The 6,000-nt window shown below is 37.3% G+C and overlaps 1 pseudogene; it reads left to right on the top strand.

Moving 5' to 3' along the window:
* Positions 1–2,050: 2,050 nt before the first annotated feature.
* On the top strand, positions 2,051–4,140 carry LOC114711600 (pentatricopeptide repeat-containing protein At1g03560, mitochondrial-like; annotated as a pseudogene).
* The last annotated feature ends 1,860 nt before the right edge of the window (positions 4,141–6,000 follow it).

Here is a 6,000-nt window from a genome sequence, read left to right as displayed (position 1 = left end):
GAGAGGGCGTTAACAACCCTAGCAGTATCCGTTTAACAACTTACTTTTAGAATCATATAACCTCCACATAAGAGTAAATTATAACCAAATAGTATAATACAACAACTTTAACACTAAAATGGGAAGCTTTTTATATCATTAAGAATTTTAACTAGATCCAATAGATTATAGTAATATTTTAATGCGAAGATCCATTTATAACCTCAACAGCGATTATTAACAATCGAATGAGAGGGCATTAACAACTAAGCAGTATCCGTTAACAACTTATTTTATAGAATTATATAACCTCCGCATAAGAGTAAATTATAACCAAATAGTAAATACAACAACTTAAACACTAAAACGGGAAGCTTTTTATATCATTAAGAATTTTAACTACACCCAATAGGATTATAGCAACATTTTAATGCAAAAATCCATTACAACACCTCAACAGTAAGTATTAATAACCTAAGGAAAACTGTTAACAACCTCAGCAGTGTCTGTTAACAACTAATTTTATCGGATAATATAACTTCTAACTATAACTAACTAAATTATAACTAAATAGTCTTAAAGTTAATCTTATATAGTTGTTAGAGGTTATATTATCCTATAAGTCAGTTGTTAACAGATATCTGCCTAGATTGTCAACAGCTCTCTTTGGGTTATTAATACTCACCATTGAGGTTGTAAATGGATCTTCGCATTAAAATGTTGCTATAATCCTATTGAGTTTAGTTAAAATTCTTAATGATATCAAAAAACTTCCCATTTTAGTGTTAAAATTGTTGTATTATACTATTTGGTTATAATTTACGCTTATATGGAAGTTATATGATTCTATAAAGTAAGTTGTTAACGGATACTGCTTAGATTTGTTAATGCCTTCTCATTCGGTTGTTAATAGTCGTTGTTGAGGTTGTAAATGGATCTTCGCATTAAAATATTACTATAATCCTATTGGCTCTAGTTAAAATTCTTAATGATATCAAAAAGCTTCCCATTTTAGTGTTAAAGTTGTTGTATTATACTATTTGGTTATAATTTACTCTTATGCGGAGGTTATATAATTTTATAAAGTAAGTTATTAACAGATACTGCTTAGGTTGTTAATGCCTCTCATCGGTTGTTAATAGTCGCTGTTGAGGTTGTAAATGGATCTTCGCATTAAAATATTACTATAATCCTATTGGATCTAGTTAAAATTCTTAATGATATCAAAAAGCTTCCCATTTTAGTGTTAAAGTTGTTGTATTATACTATTTGGTTATAATTTACTCTTATGTGGAGGTTATATGATTCTATAAAGTAAGTTGTTAACGGATACTGCTAGGGTTGTTAACGCCCTCTATTGGGTTGTTAATAGTCGCTGCTGAGGTTGTAAATCACAATGACAGGGCAAATGTGAATATGGAATATGAGGGGCAGTAAATGTCATTTTACAAATCAAAAATATTACTCTGAGGTCCCTTGGGACTTGTCAGTGATTTTGACATTTTATGGGACCTCAGAGTAATAAATTACCTTATGTGGAATTTGTATGTAATTTTCCCTTCTTTTTTTTACCCGAAACCCGAAACCCGAAGGAGGCCAGGCTTGACATAAAGTTGTAAACTTTTTGCATTGAGCTCTTGCTTAGGTGGCAAATGCTGTTCTGAGATGGCTGACACCTCGATCAATATAGTGTGACTCAGCATGGTGGGTACTTTAAAAAACGACACCGCAGCGGCTGAGTGAGGTGCGACGTCAGATCGAAAGGCTAGGGTGTGAGACGACTCCCATCTTCATCGCCGTCGACCGAGACGGCGAGACCGCAGTGGAGAGTGTGACGGTTCCAGTCTTCGTCGCTGTCATTCGATACAGATACTAGACATTTGGATTGGATGTGCTTAAAAAGGTATTATGATAATGCTCTTTGGTTTTTTATCTAGCAAAGCGAGGGATCCAATGATAAAACTTGAAATTTAGAGCTCATTCCAACTAAAATATACTTTAGAGAGTAATTATTTCTTCTGTTAATTTGAACTTAGTGAGTGCCGAAGAAACCTGACCACTCTGCTCTCTAATGTTGCAGTTGCAGTGTGGCAAAACCCTGATGAGAAGAATCTCTGTTCTGCTACGGCGAACTCCCCTCCCTGTAGTAGGGATCCCTGTTCCTCGTCGACCTCTAATTCTGTGTGAAGATGGCGAGTCAACCTCGAATTCGTCATATTATGATTACACATCAAGTTTCTTCGCGAAGTACAGGTCTGTGTTCACTAGCTCCCTTCCTCCTCCAGAATGGATAGAACCCTCAGCGATATCTCTGACGTAGTCTCAGATCCTCAAAAGTTAAAGCCTTCGCCTGGGTGAAAGAAATCATCAATCTTTTGGATGGTTCTTGGAATATGGAAGCTATTTGGACGCTTACTGTCGCAAATTTTTCATCAAATTGACCCCAAATTTCGTTGCGCATGTTCTGCGGTCCATCGAGCTACATAGAAAACCCTGATGTTGCTTTGCGTTTCTTCTATTGGGCTGGTAAGCAAAAGAAGTACGCCCATACTCTTGATTGCTATGTATCTGTAATTGATGTTTTGTTGTCATCCGGCGACTTGGATAGGTTTCGATATGTTTTGCGGAGCTACAACAAATGGGTTTCTTGATGACAGCTTCTTCTGCTAATTGCTTGATTAAAAGTTTTGGTAGTGTTGGTTTGGTTGAGGAATTGCTGTGGGTGTGGGGTCAAATGAAAGAGAATGGCATAGAGCCGAGTTTGTATACCTATAATTTTTTTGATGAACGGGTTGGTAAATTCCATGTTTATAGAATCAGCTGAGCGGGTTTTTGAGGTAATGGAAGATGGGAAATCCAACCTGATATCGTAACTTACAACACTATTATCAAAGGGTATTGTAAAGCAGGTAAAACACAGAAAGCACTGGAGAAGCTTCGAGCCATGGAAAAATCGGAATGTGGAGCCTGATAAGATTACATATATGACTCTGATTCAGGCGTCTTATTCTGAAGGGAATTTTGATTCTTGTTTGAGTCTTTACCAAGAATTAGAAGAAAGGGGATTGGAAATTCCACCTCATGCTTATAGCTTAGTAATCTGTGGGGCTCTGTAGAGAAGGTAAACATGTGGAAGGATATGCTGTGTTTGAGACTATGTTTCGAAGGGGTCATAAGCAAACAAGGCTATATATACTGCGTTAATTGATTCTTATGCGAAAAGTGTGGAAACATGGAGGGGGCAATGAAACTGTTTGAGAGGATGAATCTGGATGAGATCAAACCAGATGAAGTTACTTTTGGAGCCATCGTCAATGGATTGTGCAAGTGTGGGAGGGTTAGAGGAGGCCATAGATTATTTTAGGTATTGCAATGGTAATGGTATTCCAGTTAATGCTGTATTCTATTCCAGTTTGATTGATGGTTTAGGAAAGGCAGGCAGAGTAGATGAAGCTGAGAAACTCTTTGAAGAGATGGCCACGAAGGGGATGCTCTCGGGATTCTACTGCTATAATGCCCTTATCGACGCCATGTCTAGTGTGGGAGAATGGATGAAGCACTGGAACTCTTTAAACGAATGGAAGGTGAAGGTTGCGAGCAGACAATTTACACATACACAATACTCATCAGTGGACTTTTCAATGAGCATATGGAATGAGGAGGCATTGAGGCTGGGGACATGATGATTGACAAAGGTATAAACACCAAATGCAGCCTCCTTTAGGGCGCTCTCAATAGGACTTTGCCTTTCGGGTAAGGTAGCAAGAGCATGTAAGGTCATGGATGAGCTGGCCCCTATGGGGATTATTCCTGAGACGGCCTATGAAGATATGATCAATGTGCTGTGCAAATCCGGACGTGTGAAGGAAGCCTGCAAATTAGCTGATGGGGTTGTGGATAGAGGTAGGAAAATACCTGGAAGGATTCGTACTGTATTTATTAATGCCTTGAGGAAAGCTGGGAATGCTGATTTGGCCATAAAGTTAATGCATAGCAAGATTGGATTGGGTATGATCGAATGGGTAGTGTTAAAAAACGAGTCAAGTTCCAAAACCTTGTTGACAGATGATTTCATCGGCTAGATGTCGCTTAAGTTGTGTATGAATATGAAGGTTCATCGACTGTCATGTCTTTTGAGTAAAGAGCTCTTGTTTTGGTGCCTTTATTACTGTTCAATTTGTGGAGTAAAATAGTGTTTTAAAGGCAACTGCCAACTCTCTGATACATACATTTTGTTGTTTACGTGGAAGTGCAAGTATTCAAGTGGTATATCTTAGATTGCTGGAGAGATTAAAGATGAAATTATGTTGAACAAATTGAGAACGCTCTGGGTTTAAAGAGTATAAACAGGGTAGAATAACAATATCATTAATTCAACATGTGATCCGCAGCCTTATATGGCCTAATTTTCTGTTTTTGCAATGCTTATCTCAAGCCTTGAGCTTGCCCCTTCTATTAAATATAAAAAGTGAAAAACAAAGAATTCATCAATAATTTCTGAAGACACTGATGAAGGAGCAGATAGGGTTAGCTTGGGAGAGAACAGAGAAGGTGATTTTTTGTTTTTTGTTTGTTTTACCAGCAACAGAGAAGGTGATTTTACCACTTGGGTAAGGCCCCAGTGATCATTGACGTGGCTCTCTCTCGTGGTTGTGGAAAACTCCACCAGGGCCTCGCCCACACTACCATTGTTATGCGTTTTGTTTTGGGCCCGGCTCTCTGTTGCTACCCCGAAAGAAATATAGGAAGAGGTTGAGCCTAGCTGCCTAAGTCCATCTCTAGGGTCTGGAGTTTACAGGCGACAAATGAGAAATCAAATTTACTTATAACCCAAAACAGAAAGTCATACGCCATCCTATCATTTAACTGTTTCATTTGATAAACAATAAAAGCACTCCTTTCAGTTGTACTTTATTCAGGAAATAAACAAATGAAAAAAAAGGCGACGAATGCATGAACAGGAAGCAACGTAGTGGAGCATATAGCTCCCTGCGTCGAATGTGACAGGCATTTATTATGGAATAGATGCTGAGCGTGTTCCTATCCTACACAGCACTGGGCAATCCAATATTAGCTTTGTCACTGTGTCCTTGTTTTCGTTACAGGGCCTTTGCCAGGTTATGTCCTTTTTTCACTTTTTCTGTTTTTCATGAATCCTCTGAATTTTTTAATTATAGAGCACTGTGTGCACAGGTAAGATCAGATTAGCATCGGTAGTTGGCCATTGTGTGTGCCTAACTGTGCGTTTGGATGTGGTTTTGAAGAGAAAATCATGTTTTTGAAAATATGTTAGGTATTTTTTTTTTTACCAGTAAAATTCATAAATAAGGATTTTTCACCATTTTCCCTCCTTCATTCACTAATGAAAAATATAATTACATTCATCCAACAAGAATCGTCAAGAAAAATGAGGAAAAAGGATTATTAAGAAATAGAAATAGATGGGCATGTTTGAACTCCTCTGATCTCCCTAATTTCTTTCCCTCAGCCCTCCCGATTAACCCATTTCTACGCAAGAGTAATAATAAGAACATTATTAGATGATGAGCATGGAATCAAATATTAACACATTAGTAATACCATGGACTTTATAAAAAAAATGAAGGGTAAAAAGTCAAAGTGATAATTTGAGCTCCCTCCAATGTAATGCCGCACGTGATGTATTACTCTGGCGTCCAATTCATGAAGAATGCCAAACAGCTTCTGTCCCAATTCCCCGCTCACACTGTGATGCAGAATAAAAGCACCGTCTATTTGACTCTTTGCCCCCTCAAAGGCTCAAACACACCAAATTGCATAAAAGCATTTATCACATTGTGAATAGTATTGTTATGTTTGGATGAGATTTCAAAATTTAAACCGATGATAATTTATTTGTGTGTTTAAATTAATTGTAAAATATTCAGTCCTTGATTGTCCTTTCAAATTCCTTTCCTTATACATTGTATCGCTCCTAACTATCATCATGTCTTTTATTTTAAAAAAATATTATTAAAAAAAAAAGGTATTTCCATTCAAACA

The sequence above is a fragment of the Neltuma alba genome, unplaced genomic scaffold (assembly GCF_004799145.2).
Source record: "Neltuma alba isolate B1F8T4 unplaced genomic scaffold, ASM479914v2 tig00011300_pilon, whole genome shotgun sequence".
In the NCBI taxonomy this organism is placed as follows: Eukaryota; Viridiplantae; Streptophyta; class Magnoliopsida; order Fabales; family Fabaceae; genus Neltuma; species Neltuma alba.
This window is presented reverse-complemented; position numbering and strand designations above follow the sequence as displayed.